The sequence below is a fragment of the Eumetopias jubatus genome, unplaced genomic scaffold (assembly GCF_037043125.1).
Source record: "Eumetopias jubatus isolate StellerSeaLion01/CBP00866 unplaced genomic scaffold, mEumJub1_p1.0 scaffold_4, whole genome shotgun sequence".
Classification (NCBI taxonomy): domain Eukaryota; kingdom Metazoa; phylum Chordata; class Mammalia; order Carnivora; family Otariidae; genus Eumetopias; species Eumetopias jubatus.
The window spans coordinates 104,227,835-104,246,269 of record NW_028274810.1 but is presented as its reverse complement, the minus strand read 5'-3'; the positions used below and the strand labels follow the sequence as shown (position 1 = coordinate 104,246,269).

General features: G+C 58.0%; 1 protein-coding gene across 1 annotated transcript in view; it reads left to right on the top strand.

Annotated features, from left to right (window-relative positions):
- AJAP1 (adherens junctions associated protein 1) overlaps positions 1 to 18,435 on the top strand; it is a 126,594-nt gene that overhangs the window by 39,114 nt on the left and 69,045 nt on the right. The window lies entirely within an intron of this gene.

Here is an 18,435-nt window from a genome sequence, read left to right as displayed (position 1 = left end):
AGAGACAGAGAGAGACAGAGACAGAGAGGGACAGAGACAGAGAGACAGAGACAGAGAGGGACAGAGACAGAGAGGGACAAAGACAGAGAGACAGAGACAGAGAGGGACAGAGACAGAGGGACAGAGACAGACAGAGACAGAGAGGGACAGAGACAGAGAGGGACAAAGACAGAGAGACAGAGACAGAGAGAGACAGAGACAGAGAGAGACAGAGAGACAGAGACAGAGAGGGACAGAGACAGAGAGGGACAAAGACAGAGAGACAGAGACAGAGAGAGAGGGACAGAGACAGAGGGACAGAGACAGACAGAGACAGAGAGGGACAGAGACAGAGAGGGACAGAGAAAGAGGGACAGAGACAGAGAGAGACAGAGAGGGACAGAGACAGAGAGAGACAGAGACAGAGAGGGACAGAGACAGAGAGACAGAGAGAGAGAGGGACACAGGGGGACAGTGAAGGACAGGGGGTAAAGTCCTGGCCTGAAATGCAGCACGTGAGGGATTTAAATACGCTGGTCGACATGCAAACACAGACTTATTTAGTGAAAACACTCAAGGTGTAGCTTCTTGCTTCAAAACAAACAAGTGATTAACTTGAAAAGAGAATTCTGAAAACAAGGGCCTGGATTTGATGTTCGCTGTCTCGGTTCCCCTTGCCGTGGAGATTACCCGCACGCCGGAATCACATCCACCCGGAGATTCAGGCCGCCCCGAGAACCTCGCTCCCCCCAGAGATGGGGCGGTGGGGCACACACCCACACTTGGCGCTCTGGCCCTCCCCGAGTCTCAGAGGCTGTCCTGGCCCCAGGGTGGGGAAGGTGAGGTTACTGTGTGCGCGGGATGGCGAGGGCTCCCGGGCCCACCAGGGACAGTGACTGTGGTCTGGACACTTCGTTTTCCATGAACTGTTCCTGAGCTCACCTAGAGGAAACGGGGCATCCAGAACAATTTCTGGTGAGTGAGGAGAGAGAGAAACACACCAACATCCTCTGCCCCAAAACAGGTTACCGAGACAGTTACTGAGAAATCAGAACAGGCCCTGGTATGAATTCAACTGATTAACGTGGTTAAATTGTTTTCCCTTGCCAAAGGGTTGCCTGGTCAACAACCAAACAAGCAGTTGGTTACACCAAAATACATATTTTCTAATCTAATTGCGACTGAGTGGAGTCTGGTAGAGCCCACCCCGGGGCCGTGGGGCTGCAGAGCCAGGCCTGCCCTCCATGCAGAAGGGGAGATGGTCCTGTTGGAATTTTGCACACGGCAGAGGGAGTGCCCGGCCCTCCAGTTCTGATGTCTCTGGGGTGGGCTCTGGCTGGCTCCCGGCACCCTCTCCCGTAGATTCCCACTGGATGTGGTGGCATGGGAGGCCCGGAGGAGATGCAGACCAGGGCAGCCCTGAGACCTGAGGCCTGGTTTCAGCTCCTTTGTGTCGGGAGCTCCCAGGCAAGTTGCTGGGCTTCTAACACCCACTCGCCAGCCCACAAAGCACGACTGGGCTCTAGCATCCAGAGCAGACAGAATGTGCTTTCCACACTGTAGACTGCTTGGCACACGTGAGGCTGGCTGTGAACGGGCGGAGCGGTGGGGGGTGGGGCTGGTGGGAAGCTCCCCTGCCCGGGGATGGAAGCCCCCGGTGGAGACAGGTCTTCCTTCCCTTCCAACGAGAGGAGGCATACCCACCCTACTTGGCCCAGTGTAGTGTCCCATTCCAGAAAATGTTACAGCTTCCTCTGGGAGGCTGCACCCAGCCAGATCCTGCAGGAGGGTCTGAAATCAGCCCCGCTGGGCCCTTCCTTGTCCCCTAGCCAGGGCTGCTCACTATGCTACCATCAGTAGCTACCGGTCTGGGGTGCTGGGTTGGGTCTGCAGAGTGGACACGAGGTGTCCGGATCTTTCCCGACTTCATGATTGGCATGAGCTCCCGTTTTAAGGACGGGAGCCAGGCGGAGTGGCAGTTGGCAGTCTCCATGGCTGCACCCCCTTGTCCCTGTGGACCCAGACCCAGGAGCTGCCCCATGAGCCCCGTGGAGGCCCACGAGAGAGAGGACATCACTGGTTCTGTCCACGCCTCTGGGTCTGGTCAGCACAGGATGCTGTCCCGGTCTGAGACAGACGTGGCTCCTTCCTGTTTATGGGGCGCCTGCAGGAGGCTGGGTCCTAGACTGGCTTTGTTTCATTTAATCCTCTCTGCAGAGCATTTTAGTCCATTTTACAGATGGGCACACTGACAGCCTAAACAGCTGCCTGAGGCCTCATGGTCTACAAGGAGAAATGAACTTTCCCAAGTTCTTGGGACACTTCCAACTGTTCCTGGCAGAAGGGTTGTCTCCACTCTGCGTGACCCCTATTCCTGTTTCGGGGGCACACCGGGGCTGCAGAGTGTCTAGTGTTCTCGAAGCCCTCCGTCCCTCCCCCAGCCTTTGCAGACCAGGCCGGGGGGCTTGCTGACCGCCTCCCCTTGGTCCACCCTGGGCAGTAGGGCTTGGCCCCTGGAGGCTGTGGACAGGGTGCTCTGTGCTGCTGGTCAGCGGGGGCCAGTGCTGGGGGGGACAGAGGTCTTGCCCCCTTGGTCCACTTGTTCTGAGAGTGCTGGATACACGGCGGATCTCGGGGGAAATCCCTGGACACGTGTGCGGGGCTAGCCCAGGGGTGTCCAGAGGGAAAGATGGGCTGTGGGGTTTCAAGCTCCTTCTCCATTGCTGGGGTTAGCTGGTCCTCCACAGATGCCCCCGGCAGACGTGAGCACATGCTGGGGGGTTAAAGCAGTTAAGCAGCTCACTCTGGGCACCAGGAGTGAGTGTGGGAGGAAGAGTCCAGGCGTGAAGAGGACGTGACCAGGTGCTCCGAGGGGGAGAGCCACAGGCAAGCGCTTCGAGGCCAAGTGTGAAAACAGTCCAGGGGGACAACCCCTAGGAGGGGCCCCTGTGACCCCCAGATGCCCCATTTACAGGTGAGGGGACGGAGGCTCCTCCTTGCCCTTTGGTACTGCCCGGCACCTGCGTTCCCTGTGCTTCCTGTCTGAGAAGGGGGCTGTCGGGGAGACTTGGGGCATGTCCCTGGCGCCAGGGCTGCGTCCCCCTCCCCTCCTCCACGTCCCTCTGCCCTCCTCTGCATGCCTTGCTCAGCTTTTCCCCCACTTGGACCCCAGACCCACACTTGCGAGGCGATGGGCAGGGTCCACCCGAGAAAAGCAGCGGTGCCCCGGGCCCCCCAGCTGCTGCATCTGGTCATGGCGATTGCTTTACCAAGTACGTCTCTTCTCCCTACACATTGACGAGGCAGAATACGGAGCAGCGACGAGCCTGGGCTTTGGGGCCTTAGAGCCTGAGTCTGAACCCCCGGCTCCTTTCTTACTGTGTGTTCTCAGGTCACCTCTCCCTCTGTTCAGATGGGGAAACTGAGGCACAGGGAGGCAGGGTGCCCCCTCCATCATCCATTGTCGTGGGGACTGATGGAGCGTGTGACTGTAAGAACCAGTCCTCTTTCCTGCCCCAGCAAAGGGCTCAGTGCTGCTGAGGGGCCACCTAGTGCCCCAGAGGAAAGGGATGCTGGGAGTTCCTCTGCCCACCTTCCTCCGCAGCCCCCCTGACCTCTGTTGGCCTCCCTGAGTGGACCCCACAAATCAAGCCTGCACTCCCCCTGCTGTCAGGTGTCCTCCCCAGTAAACTTCTACCAGGCATTCCAGACCCATCGCTGCCTCTGAGCTGCCCTCCAGGATCGCCCAGACAGAGCTGAATCCACCCCAGCACGTTGACTGCCCTGCCTCTGGGTCATTTGTTACCCAAAGCACCTGTTTCCCCAAGTGAGCTGCAGGCTCCTGACTCACACATTCATTCCTGCATGCATTCATTCATTCCCTCCCTCCAATCAACGATCACCGAGTGCACATTTGTGAGCCTGAGCTGCGCATGGGGTTGGAGAAGGTGAGGGCATTACCTCTGCACGCCTCAATCCCCAGAACCCATCATTGTCAGTGCTTAATCAATGGTTGCAGAATAATTGGATAAAAATTAAAATTATGAAGCACAGTTAACATTCGTATTAAGGTATAATTAATATTAAATAAAAATCAAGCTTAATAAGTTCCCACCTGAGACTGCAATTTAGTTTTCTATGCCCTGTGTCTCCCCACCACAGCCCTGGGGCCAAGTTCCTCTCATTTTATGGGGAGAAAGCTTCTGAGGAACCTCAGAGAAGCCCCCTTGATGTTGCAGGATGCAGTACCCACAGGCAGGTACTGGTGGGGGTGGACTCTGGCATCAGAGGAAACCCCATGGGAGGTCAGAAGAGAGGAAGGTGGAGGGCAGGTAGTCATGGAGGGCTTCTAGAAAATGGTGTGGGGAGGGCATAGGGGCTGGAGGGCACCCAAAGAGGAGCAGGGGGCTTCCTGGAGGTGGTGAGGGGTATGGGAGATGGAGGGTGCCCAAGGAAGGGCAGTGGGCTTCCTGGAGGTGGTGGTGGGGGATGGGGACTGGAGGGTGTCCAAGGAAGGGCAATGGGCTTCCTGGAGGTGGTGAGGGGGCATTGGGGCTGGAGGGTGCCCTCCTTGAAGCACCAGAGCCCTAACTCCCACCATCTGCAAAATGGCCCTTCCTGCCCCAAGTGAGGCTGACTTCTCCATCTCTGGGCACCGAGAGAGAGAGAGAGAGAGAGAGAGAGAAGGAGTTGTCAGGTTGTGTCAGGAATTAATACTGGAGGAGGAAAACAAGCCTCAGCCCCTGATGTGGGGGCAGGTACAGGAGAGGGGGACAGTCTCCGGCAGAGATCCACCATTTGGCCTGGGAGGGGACAAGGTGAGGCCCCTCCCAGCTGGTGGGCTTGGGCTCCATCCATGGGGCGCATGCCCTCAGCACTGTTCCCGTGCTAGTGGGGTCAGGCTTGTCAGAACCTGTCAGAGAACCATGAAGATCAGGGACGGTGGCCACGTGACTGTCCTGGAGCTGGTTCCTCTGCGTGCAGCTCGGGAGACAATCATTGGTTTACCACATTCATTAATTCCTTCAACAAATATTTATGGGGTTCCTGCTCTGTGCCAGGAGCTGCCCTGCTCATCGGGGAGACCCTGGTGAGGAAGATGGGAGCAATTCCTATTCTCGTGGGGCATCAACCCCAGAGAAAGAATCAAACCGAGGCGAGGAGCTTGTGACGCCAGGGGGCCCTGTTCTGGGTGGGTTGTGGCCGACCTGGGGGGGGGGGGGAGCAGGACATTGTTCCCTGGAGTTTTAGCATGGCTTTGGGTGGAGAATGGATGATGGGGAGCCAGCGGGAAGCATCAGGCGAGGTGGTGGCCTGGGGAAGGTAGAGGGGGAGACCGTGGCTGGAATCAAGGTGTGTCTCAGAGCATTGGTTTTTAACGGGGCAGGCGGTCTCCCTGGGGGAAGTGTGCCAATGTCTGGACACATTTTTGGTTGTCACCCTTGGGGAGAAGGGTGCTATTAGCATCTTGTGGGTGGAGGCAGCACACAGGACAGCCCCCAATGCAGACCGATCCCGCCCACATGTGCGTGTTGGGAGGGAGGGGCAGGACTCACCGATCGTGTGTTTTTAGGACGGGGAGGAAAAGGTTGGATCGGCTGGCTTGTGGATTTCCGGCGTGCGGCTGTGTTTGTGAGTGACCCCTGCACACGCAGGATCCAGACCCAGGGCACCGGCTCTCCTGGAGAAAGCCAAAGGCAGCCCTGACCACCCCCGGGGGGAGCTGAGGCAGGAGCTGCAGGGGAGGGAAGATGCCTGCAGAGCCGGCTCCTGCCGTACATACCGGTACCACGGGCCGTGCGGCGTGGACAACACACGTCTGTTTCTCCCGGTCCTGGAGGCGGGAAGTCGGAGGTTGAGGTGTGGGCAGGGCTGGCTCCTCCTGAGCCTCTCTCCATGGAGTGTAGACAGCTGTCCCCTCCTTGTGTCTGCACAGGGCGGTCCCTCTGGGCATGTTTGTGTCTCGATCTGCTCTTCTTGTAAGAACACCAGTCCTATTGGATTATGACCCACCCTAATGACTTCATTTTAACTTAATCCCCTTTTTAAAGACCCAGTCTGTAAGCACTGTCCCATCCTGAGGTCCTGGGGTTAGGACTTCAACACATACATTTTGGAGGGACGGCTGTCGTCAGCACTGCCAGGGGTCAAACACTGGCTTTGGAACTCAGCAACCGTAGGTCATCCTGATGGCGTCCGTAAGGCAGGGTGTGCAGCAAGCAGGGGGCTCCAGACACCCCGGTGAGTGTGGAAGTGGCCCCTTCACGGATGATCTTGCCCTGAGTCCCACCATGGTGAACAATGAGGTGTCTCGGCTCCAGCACTGGGGTGTATTCTTCACACCAGGCTGGCGTTCTCAGGAGGGCACGGCTCAGCACTCACCTCGTACCTAGAAGGTTCATGGCTTCCATGGGTGGCAGTTTCTCTCCTTCCTCCCCCTCCCATGAAAATCAGTGTGGGTGGTCCTCACGGAGGGGGCACCAAGTTCTATACCCTGTCACCCAGGGGCCAGTGCTGGAGTCTCATGTTCTTGGCGAATGTTGTTCAGTGACAACTGAAGACCATTGATTTCTGCACAAGGAGCAGCTCCCTTGGTGGAAATCGTTCCCTGAGACAGTGGAGGGTGCTATGGGTGACAGGTAGACCAGGCAGATTTAGGTCCTGGCTCCGCCCCTGAGCACCCCCTCCACTCTCCCTTGTATGACCTCAGTGTCCCCATCTGTACCACGGGAATGACCATTCCTGCGCCGCCTGGGATGGAAATTCTCTTTGGAGCACGGAGCTCAGATGCATGACAGAGATAAGACCTGCTCTCACAGATGCCACAAGAGAGAGCTGTGGGTTCCAGGGAGCCTGTCAGTAGCGCACGGCCATCCATTCTGGGGCACAAGGCGGAGAACGTTCCAGAGAAGCATTGGAAACCCTCTCTTGAGAGGACGATCGGAACTCCTCTCGGAAGAAACGGGCAGCTGGTCAGGGACCTCCGCACGGAAGCGACCAGAGCTTGAAGCCAGGTGCTCTGGGATGGGGGACGGGCGCAGAGGCCTCCTTGGTCCTTGGTCTGTCAGAGCCCAGCACTGGGGACTTGGCTTTCCCAGAAACCAGAGGATTTCTTTCCCTTTCAAGCCCCAGCTGCTGCCCAGAAGCTCTGGGCCTTCCTGGAAAAGCTCTCATGCCCCGCAGACATTCCAGCAAGAACTCCCGTGACACCTGTTTCTTGAGACAGTGTCAGGATGGGATGACCTCCTCGGGAAGAGCTGGAAGCCCTGACCCATCTGGCCCAGCTCCACTGGGTTCTTTTGGGAAGAATTTCCCCAAACGACAGTGTTTTGTCCCCATGCCAGTGGTAGCTGTCACATCAGCTTTGTGCCAAGCTGTGTTTGCAGCCAAGCTCTGGACACTCCACTGGGAGACTCAGGCAACACGGTGCGTGCCTGGTGGAGGTGGCCGGGGTGGTGGGGTTTCTCAGCTCTGCTGCAGGAGGGAGAACCGGAAAGGCGTGGCTGGGAATGTGCATGCACGTCTGCGTGCGTATGTTTCTGTGTGTTTATACATGTGAGTGCTTATGTGTGTCTGTATGTAAGTGTGTGTGTGTGTGTGTGTGCACGTGCGTGTGTTGGGCTACATGCCACCAGTATATGGGAGAGCAGCTCAGGGATACGATTAGTCCCGAGTCCCCCACAGGACATGGCTGGGAGCAGGATGCAGACGCCGCCCAGAGTGGGCTCTCGTGCACACGGGCGGGCTTTTCTCAGACACTGCCCCACACTTGCCCAGGGTTGTTCTCTCGAGGTAGTGAGCCGCCTGTCGCCCTTTGTGTTCAGAGGCTGGGGAACGGTTGCTGGTGGTCAGAGCAGTGAAGTCTGCATCAGGTGGAACTCCCTCCAGCTCCCTGTGACTCTGAAACTGGCTGGAGGCTGGCCCCTGCCTCACTCTGCACCCAAGCCCAGAGGCACGGTTGGGCAGACAACTGCAAAGGGGTCCCCAGGATGCCGTGCACTAGGTGGTGGCCTTAGGCAAGCCCAGCTCTATCTCTGAAACGTCGTCCTCGTTGGTAATGGGGGAGAGGGGCTGCATCTCAGCGGGTGTGGGTGGGTAGATGGGAGCTGGCCCGGGTGGGCTCTCCTAGGGGTGCCTGTGCTCAGGGTGGACCTCACCCCCAGGGGCACTTGCCCAGGGCAACTTTTCCATGGCCTCGCCTGCAACCCCTTTGGGATTTGTGTCAGGTGCCCTCCCATCTGCGGGTTGGGCACAGGTGGGGCATCGGGGTCAGGGAGAGCAAGGCTCCTCTCCTTGTCACATCCTCTCCTGATGGGGACGTGGGGACTCTGTAGCTGGAGACGAGATGGAGCCATGACCTACATTGTGGGATTTGCATGGATGATTCATGCACTTCGGGCATGTCCAGCTTGTATCCAAGTTACCACCTGCCTGTTTTCCCCATCCGTGGACCGACGGTGGGATGTCAGGTGGGCCACAGAGGAGCCCTGACTGCCCCCTCCCTGCCACAGGCCCTGTGCCCCGTGATGGCCACTACATGAGTCCCTTGATCCCTTGCAAGGACCCATTTCTCTCAGCCTCATTTATGCTCAGGCGTGAAGAGCCAGGGATGGTGACGTGCTTGTGGCACGGTGTGGAGAAGGCTGAGGACTTCGGGGCTCCTCCCCAGGTGGCCTGGGTCTACCTTTGACTGTGGAAGGTGGACCCCTGTGCTATCTGAAGTCTGCACATCACAGACTCAGAAGGACCTTCAGGGTCATCTGCCCTCTCCCAAACCCCCATTGACTGCCTGTTGGACAGTTGTCCGTCCTTCTGGGAGGTGCTCCTGGCCAACGCCGGTGCCTCCCACGAGGCTCTGAGCCTCTCCAGGTTCTCTGTGATTTTGCCTCCTTCAGAGCACCCACTCAGCTCCTACACACAGATTTCATCTTCCTCAGTTTACCTCCTGATGTGCGAGGACCCAGGGTGCTCCCGCCATGCTGAGTCCCTTAGAGCGGCTGCCCTGGGAAGGACACCAGCTTCACCCCAGCTTTTCCTAAGGGAAGGTCCTGGGAGCTCTGGAGGCCAGAGATGGCGGCTGCCAGAGCCCGAGCCTTAGGCAGCCCCAGACCCTTTGCTAAGAGCTCTGCCGACATCTGGCCATCATCCCATCCCCTTGTACAAGGTGGGCATGTGACCACCTCGGGGGATGGTGTCCGGACAGGTGCCTGTCCCCTGGGGCTGGTGAGCTGGCCGCTGAGCCGGGCTTTCGGCCCCAGTGGCCCTGGCCCCCGGCTTCCCCTGGGACGGTTCGCTCTTCCTCCCGCCGCCAAGCCCTGGGCCCTGCCGTTGACACTGTCCTTCCCCTCTCTGTCAACCTGAGAACCCTGTGGAGTGCATGGGGGGCCTGCTTTTGTTGTTCTGAGAGGCAGTGACCCTGCCACTGTTGCCCTCCGTCCTTGGGTGGCTTCAACAGCCCCTTGAACGCACAGTGACTTGCGTCCACGCCAACATAATGACGGCAAGAGAACCAGACGGTAGCAGGCCTTCAGCAGGCGCCGTGGGAGCCCCGGTATTTGTTCTCGAGAGCCCACGGCTCAGGGCCAAGGCACCAGTAAGGAGCGGTGTGTCGCCGGCAGGCGCGCGCGAGGAGCTGGGATGCGTGTTTGCCAGCGTAAGAGGGATGACGGGACGGTTGAACACCTGGAGCCTGGGAGGAGTGCGTGCGGCCAGCGCCCCTCCCGCGGCTGAGTGCTTACCTCCTCCCCACTTTCAGTTGTGGTCGAGAGACTTCTCTCCAGAGAACACACAGATGCTATTTTTGTGCTTCTCTTTCTTGTGCAAGAGGAGAGTTAACAGCCCTCCCCCAAGGGTTCCCGAGCACAGGCAGGAGAGAGTCGTGCAACGTGCAGGGCTTGGTGCCCGGCACGGAGCTGTGGGTCAGCCCGCGTGGGCCGCAGTTCAGTGCGCCGTGCCGTCCTTAATTCCCGTGCTCCCTTCTCTTTGGTCTGGATTTCTGTAAATGCGCGTTTGGGCCCTGGCTCTTTTCACGGGGTGGGGTGAGAACTTGCCCGTGAGCATCTGCCTGGCTTGACAACCAGGCTGAGGGCAGCCGAGCTCCGGAAGGAGATGGACACGGGGCCTGGGACCACTGTGTGCCTCTCCTCTTGCCCAGGCCCTGTGCTGAGGGGTCACCCAGCACCAGGCATATCCTGTATGTCTCGTTAAAAGTGCTGGTGAAGTTGGACTGAACGGGGTCCAAGGGAGGGAGGGACTGTGTTCTCGGCTCTCAATCCTGGACGCCCAGGGAGCTTCTGAAAACGTTACAGATGCCGGACTTCTCCCCCCGAAGATGCTGGTTCCTGGGTCCACAGTGGGGCCTGGGTCTCCGCGTTTTGTAACCTCCCTCTCCCCAGCCAGGTGCTTCTCACGGGAGGCCCAGGCTGAGAACATGTGCCGGTGGGGGTGGGGGTGGCTTGCTGATTCCACTTTGCCTTTCCAGGGCCCTTCTGAGCATCCTCGTTCCTCACTGACTTCGGTGTGGGGTTCAGGTTACCAGGCAGCAGGATTCTGGTCCTGCTGCTATTACAGTCTGGCTTGGCCAAGTCTGTTCTTTTGCCCAGAGGGATGTGACTTGTCCCTGGGATGGGCCGGCCGGCGTGGGCAGGGGGCCCATCGAAAGGTTTGTCCCTGCTGGCCGAGGAAGCATGGGAGGTAGGGCACAGGGTCTCTGACACAATGGGCTGGCAAACCTGGGGAGGCCGCCTGGCCGCTGGGGCAGCTGCCCGGAGAGGACAAGGGTGCCATGTGGGAGGGCGGCAGCTGAGCTGAGGGGGCCTGCTGGTCCCGGGTGGCCTGTGCCTCTACTACCCCTGCACAGAGTGGAGGGCCCTAGCGACCTGACCACGGCAGCAGGGCTGTGTGTCAGACTCCCAGAAACGCTGCTCCCCGCTGCTGGGGAGAGAACGTCCCCCCCACGGTGCTACCCGCCCACTGCCTGTCACCACTCCACTCCTCCAGAGTGCTTACGGGCACGTTGCCCGGGCAACCAGAACGCCAGCGCGTTGCTATCCTTCAGTCTCCTTCAGGCACCTGTGAAGGCTGTGGAGAACATCCCCCGTACCTCCGAGTCCTGCAGACGCCCTGCTCCGGGGCTCCCAGGGAGAGCACAAGGCCCCCGGGCTCCACTGACGGCCTCGAGGGGAGTGGCGGGCAGTCATGGCTGATGCTTGTGTGTGCTTCCAGGGAGCCAAGCCTCAAGGATTCACCGTGGAGTCCCCTGACACCCCGTGGTGTGGGGAAACTGAGGCACAGAGAGGTTACAGGGATCGCGGAAGCTCACAAAGCCAGCATGTTGCAGTACCAGGTTGGGAGCCAGGCAGCCAGCCCTGAGCCCCCCGTGTCTCCACCGTCTCGTGCTGCTTCTGGAGCGTGAGCGGGGGGGTCATCTCTGAGCCTCTTTCCTCTTGGGTTAAAGATGCTCATTGCCCCATCACCAGGCCCCGGGAGGAGCAAATGGACGTGGGCAATAGGGCTTCTTAATGTCGGCCCCGTGGACACTGGGGCTGCTAAGTCTTTGTGGCGGCTGTCCTGAGCCCTGTAGGATGTTCTCAGCATCCCGGGACTCTCACTAAATGCCGGTAGCACCCCTGAATAGTGACAACCAAAAATGTCTCCAGACATCGCTGGATGCCCGCTGGGGGTAAAATCCCTCCCAGGGGGGCATCGCTGATACATACAATGTCCTTTGTGAACCGCAAGGCACCACTGAGGAACCAGAGGTTCTCACCTTCCGAAAGAGAGTGTGAGGCAATTCCTTGGGACCACAGGGCCCCGGCAGCTGCAAGAGGTTAGTGGGGGCATGGAGTAGCACCTGCCAGGGTCCAGTGCCCACCCCGCTCCTCCCCTCCGGGCGGAGACACCATGCAGATGGTCCAGGGAGTGGGGCCACCATGGCTGTGGGTCACGGAGGTTTTGTTTGCTTTACTTTTTTCTTAGTATGTCCCTGGTCCCACAGGTCTGCGCTTGTTGGGACCCTAAGTCCCTGAGTCCTAGACTCCAGGTCTGATGCCAGCTCACTGTGACTCCAAGCGGGCCCCCTCATTTGTGGGTCTCATGCTGGCATCATGCAGGTACTGAGTGTTTGGGATGGGATTGGTGTTTGGTAGCACAGGGCCCGTGGAACCCCCATCCACAGACACCTCAGGAGAACCGGCTTCGTCAAGAGACTGGTGTCAGGTTGTCCTACCCACTGCTTCTCACACGAGCCTGACCGGGAGCCCTTTACCAAGGCTGGTAAACCCTCTCGGGCCCCAAGCACCAGGGGGCTGAGTGTCCAGCTCTGGGGTGGGCTGGAGCTGAGGACCGTCTTTGTTCTTTCCAGGAGGACCTCCTGTGATTTGGGTGCGGCAGTGAAGGCCAGCGAGGTGGTTAGGTGGACACACGTTTGGGGCACACTCAGATGCCTATCACACTTGCCTTGCAATGACCTTGACCCTGGGAGGAGCCCACGTTACAGCGAGCACACCTTCTCTGCAGGGCACTGACTCTTGGCTCCCCCGAGCCAGCAGGACGCACCATCCCCGGTCCACCTAGGGTGGGACCCAGGAGCCTGACCCAGGAATGGGACCCACTCCAGCAGGGGAGGGTGCTAAGAGACCCCAGAATCCCACTGCGGGTCCCCCTGCTCTGGAGGAGGCCAGTAGCCAGAAAGTTCTTGCCATTCTGGAGGTTTCTATCCCACGCAAGTGAATGGTTCCTATACCGCTCCTTCCCCGTGAATCAAATATCAAGTGTGTGCCTGATATCCATGGGGCCACTGAAGATGAAAGCCTTGTAGGCAACCCAGAGCACCTTTCCTGAAAGAGAGGGACGCTTTTAATCATAGTAAGTCACAGGGTAACGCGAGCCAGGGGTGGCTCTGACAGGACATTACTGACATCAGGCTGGGGAAACATTCCAGTGAGTCATGGCTCCCCTTTTTTTTTTCAGTAGGAATATTGAACCAGCGACTGACCTACCAGAAGAAAGTGTGTGTGTGCTCCCTTCCTGAGCCGAGGCTGGGGGTCCTGCCCCAAGTGGGGAGGGCGGATCTCTGTTCCTGCACCGTCGTCCTGTTGGTGTTCGGGGGGCACGGGTGAAAGCCTCCCGAGCGTGTGAAGGGGAAAGAGGGGGCAGTCTGCTGGCCCCCTTCTGTGCAGGCCAGCACGTCAGAGAACTCGGGGTGACAGGGGGCGGTGGGACCTAGGGTCTTCTCTGTACCAGGCGCCAGGGTCTCCCCTCCCACCTAAAGCCACGTTTCTCTGCCTGATGGGAACACGGTGACGAGGCTGTTCTCCTTCGTGGATGCCCCCCCCCCCAGGCCACCACCAGAGGTGGATGTCCATTCACCTGGGGCCCAGGGACCCCAGGGAGCCCCTGCGGAGTCCACCTGCACCCCCTCAGCATGACCTCCATATCCACCCCACTTCTGTTGGTGTGTTTGCCTCCATAAACTCTTTATTTCAGAATAGTTTCAAATTTACAGAAATTGAAAAGAAGAAAAAGCAGGTAGGAATCCTGAGTTCTCTGCTCCCAAATGCCCCTCACGTAAACATCTTACATCACCACGGTGTATCGGTCCTAACCAAGGGGAAGCACCTCTCCTTACCGTTCGTGAAATCACGCACTTTATCTGGATTTCCCCAGTTTTTCTCCGACTTCCTTTTTCTCTTCCAGGATCCCACTCAGGGCACCACATGACATGTAGGCGTCCCATCTCCTTAGGCTCCCCTTGGTGGTGACAGTTTTCCAGGCTTTCCTTGTTTTTTGATGACCTTGACAGTTTCGAGGAGGACTGGTCGGGGATTTTGTCGACTGTCCCTCCATCGGGATTTGTCGGGTGGTTTTCTCACTGTTAGACGGGGTGACGGGTTTTGGGAGGAGGCACAGTGCCCTCCCCATCATGTCAGGAGTGCCTGCTCTCATGACTCACCACTGCGGATGCGACCTTGACACTGGCCAAGGTCCTGCGTGCCAGGTGTCTCCACTGGAAAGTGACTTCCCTCCCCTTTCCATGTGCTAATTTTGGGAAGCAGGTCACTAAGCACAGCGCACACTACTGGGGGACACCTGCTTTTCATAACTCTCCAAAACTCACCCGATTCATAGCCAGAAGAAATGGGATGGGACATAGCTGAGGGAGTCACCATCCCAAGCAGGTGTGAGCCAACCTCTCCCTCACACAGAATCATGTGGCTGGTGTCCCAGACCAGCTGATGACAAGTGGACACTCTGGGGGCAGGGGTGTTCCTCGGGGCTGTAGCAGACCTTGGGACTGTGTGTGGGGGGGTGGAGGGGGCTCATTGCCATGCAAGGAAGATCCCAGGGCTCGCAGGAGCTTCCGGCCCAGCCCAGAGTCCCACCGCCCTGGGGGTTCCTGCAGGTGGGAGCTGGGCCCTTGCGGGAGGCCTGGCCTGTGAGCCCCCTGGGGAAAAGTGCGACCGTAAGTGGAAGACAAGTCTTTGTCTCCCTTAATTGACCACGGTTTTCTTCTGTGAAGAAAATATACAGAAGGTAGCAAATTCAATCTCAATCCACTGAATCATATGAAAGTGTTCTTAGGGAAAAAAAAAAAAGCTTTCAATAAAAATTTAAAAGGGGGAGAAGCAAGAAAGCTGTGAACCAGAAAATAAAGGGGATGGTGCCACAGCCCTGATGTGCAGGAGGCTGGTGGTGGAGGGGGAGCTGGGACGCTGCCCTGCAGGGCAGACGAGACCGGGCCCCTGGGAGGACTGTGCACAAGCCCGGAAGATCTCATGCACACTCTGCCCCAGGCCCGCAGCTCAGACGCTGGCTCCAGCCTGGGCACCCTCTCCTTCCTCCCACCTGCCAGGGCCCGCACCCAGAGCAGGACACCATGCAACCCAGCCCAGGCTGGTCTCTCCACCCTTGAACATCCGCTTCTTGAGCTACGATGTACATAGCCTAAATTCACCCCCCATCGGGTACAGTTCAGTGGTTTTAATGTATTCACAAGGTTGTGCAACCATCAGCATTATCAATTCCAGAACATTCCTGTCACCCCTAAGAGAAATCCTATAACCATTAGTAGTCACCTCCCCCAGCCCCCCACAGCCAGGAATCTACTCCCTGTCTCTACGGATTCACCGATTCCGGGCGTTTCGGACGACATGTGGCCTGATGTAATTGGCTTCTTCTCGTTCACGCGCTGTGTTCAAGCTCCATCCACGTTGTTGCATGTGTTGATGCTTCTGTCCTTTTTAAGGCCAGAGAACGTTCTCCTGTAGGGACAGAGAGCATTTTCCTGATCCATCCACCTGATGGGCACTGGGGCTGGTTTCTGCTTTCCGCTATCAGGCACAATGCCGCTGTGAACATTCGTGCACACATTTTTGTGTGGACTCATGTTTATACCGAAGAGTGGAAAGGCAGGGTCTTCCGGGAACTAAGTCTTTGAGGAACTGCTGAGCTGTTTTGCGTAGCGGCAACACCCTTTTACGTTCCCACCGACGGTGCGCACGAGTTCCCATGTCCCCACGTGCTTGCCAGCACTTGGACTTGGCTTCGTGCTTATAATCATCCTCGTGGTGTGAGGTGGGGGCGTGTTGTTTTGGGGCCCGTGGATGCCCTCAAGGTTTGGGGAGGGCTGGCATCAGCTCTGCTTGCCTGTGCTGGGGCCCGACGTGTCCCAGCGGCTGGCGGTGGGGAGGAGCCTGTGTCCTGACTTGTCCCCATGCCCTCCTAATACTCCCTCTCTGGACCAATCCATCACTTTAAGAAGGAAGAAACTGGACTCAAAGAGAAACAAAGCAAGCTCTCCCCGCTCTTGCAATCGGTTGGTTTTTCTGCATAACAGCCGGGTGGCGTGGAAATGAGGGGGTTTCTATGGTAACCAATTACAGCTCATGATTGGTGAAAAATGACAGAAATATCCTGTATGTGAAGTTATGCTGGGGCAGGCAAGCAAACACAGGCTGGGGTCTGCGGTTTTAATTTCCTGGGGCAATATTTCTCCAAGTAATGAGGCACTCGGGTTCGCCTGTGGCTGCTCTTCATTCAGCCTGCCTGATGGGGCCAGGTGGTACCTGGTGGGGCCTGGTGGGGCCTGTTGGGGCCAGCTGGTACCTGGTGGGGCCTGGTGGGGCCAGGTGGGGCCTGGTGGGGCCAGGTGGGGCCTGATGGGGACTGGTGGGGCCTGGTAGTGCTGGGGGAACCAGTGGGGCCTGTTTGTGTCTGCTGAGGCCTGCTGAGGCCTGGTGAGGCCTGGTGAGGTCTGGTGAGGCCTGGCATTGCCTCGTGGGACCTGAGGGGCCTGGTGTTGTCTGGTGGGATCCAGTGAGGCCTGGTGGTACCTGATGGGGCCTGGGGTTGCCTGCTGGGACCTTGTGGGGCCTCATGGGGCCTCATGGGGCCTGATGGGACCTGGTGTGGCCTAGTAGGACCTGGTGGGACCTAGTGTTTCCTTGTAGGGCCTGGTGTTTCTTGGTGGGGCCTGGTGTTGCCTGGTAGGACCTGGTGGGGCCTGGTAGGGCCTTCTGGGCTGAGCACCACTCTTGCTTAAAGAAGTATCCCACTTCCTGGGGGCTGGACTCCTATCCAAACATGCAGAGTGGTGGGAGAACCAGAGGGTCTAAACCATCCATCCTCACTGAACCACCTGTGGCCACAGGAGCTGTGCTTTCCGTGGGCACGGGGATGTTTCGCACTGACCTAAATTTCTGTGTGTGGTGACAGAGGCCCTGGTCCCTGCACAGAGCTTGGCGGGCTGTGCAGAGAAATTGCACACCGGCAGAAACTCGGTGCAGAGGCATTAGCATAATGAGCGATTCCTAATTTCTGCAGCAAAGCACTTTCATTCTGATTAAAAAACTGGGCCCTTTTTATTTGGGGATTAGTCCTTTTCGGTAATTAGCACTCATTAATACAAGTTTCTTCCTTTCCACATCCTGATGACAGGCAGGGAGCGGCACGTGCCTAAGTACCCACCAGAGAAGAGGCGGCCCCGGGCACGTGGAGCTCAGTGCAGAATGAGGGGGGGCTCACACACAGACACATGCACACACACGTGCACCGACATGCAGACCCCACACTCAGCCACACCTGGACATGCACACACATATGCATATATGATGGACAGGCACACAGACCGCCTCACAACAGACTCACACTCTTGCACACTCGCCGACACGCTCACACACACTCACTGACATGGACCCCACACTCAGCCACACCCACACATGCACAAACACGCATATGTGACAGACGGGCACACAGACAACCCCCACGGACTCGTGCTCTTACACACTTGCTGACACACTCACACCCACTTGTACATTTGGTCTTTCACAGGCACTGACGCGCTATCACACATCAGCCACCTGCAGTCCTGAGACACACTCCTGTGCATGCATGCACACTGCTCACTCGCTGATTTATTCCCTTTTAAAGTCATGCGAAACCTCATAAAGAAAAACTGCCAAGCCTTTTTTTCTATGGGGCTGGTCTTGAGCAGCTTTTCAGGCTGGCGGCTCGGCGCACCCAACGCCCTCGCCCGCCCCCACCCGCACCAGCCACTAACATTCTGGATCCGTGTCAATTTTCAGACGTGACGCCAGTGACGAGTACTGACTTCGAATGGCGCCTGTACCCAGTCCTCAATTACCTAAGCTGGTGAGGGAGCGTGGGCCCCGGGGACACCAAGCCCTCCACGGGTCTGTCTGCCGTGCTCTGAGTGCTCACGTGATGCTCCGTGCACCCACCCTCCACCATCTTCCCCGGGTCGTGTGGGGTTTGCCCTTCTCCAGCCGAGCCTGGAGCTGAGCAGGTGGATGATGGGGTTTCAAAGGGCACCTGTGCTGAAGATAAATAGGGGAAGCTGAAATGTCAACAGAACAGCACTTGGGTAGGGTTGGTGCATCAATAAACTTCCAGCTTATCCACAGCAGATCTCATTTTCCTGAACAAAATCCAGAGGAGTCCAAAAATAAGAAGCTTTCTTAGCGTACAGCATCCGAGGCCACAGCCTGCTGTGAGATACGCACATTTGCCTGAGAAGGTGGGGGTGGGGTTGCGGACCACAGCATGGGGCGGAGGCTCGGGAGATGCCTGGCCTTCGGGCCCCCTGTGAAGTCTGGCGGGCTGAGCCACACGGAGAGTGGAACCCCCGTCCTCCCAGGGCTCAGGAAGGGAGGTTGTGTGCTCCGAGACACACACCTTGGGTCTGTAACTTCTGTGACACAGAGGAAGGTGCTCAGCCCTGGACCCAAGGGGTGACCCGAGCCCCCAGCTCTGCTGTTGTTTTACCTCACGTCCTCTCCTTGTCTCCGTTTCATGAACTCTGGGCAGAAGCTGAGGGGGGAACAGAAGGTGTTTGAGATCATCTTGTCGGCTGAGCTGGGGGTTTTGAGACTCGGTTTCCCTCCCGCGTCATGTCACCCAGCCATGTGCGTTGCATGCTCCTGGGAAGAGATGTGAGGT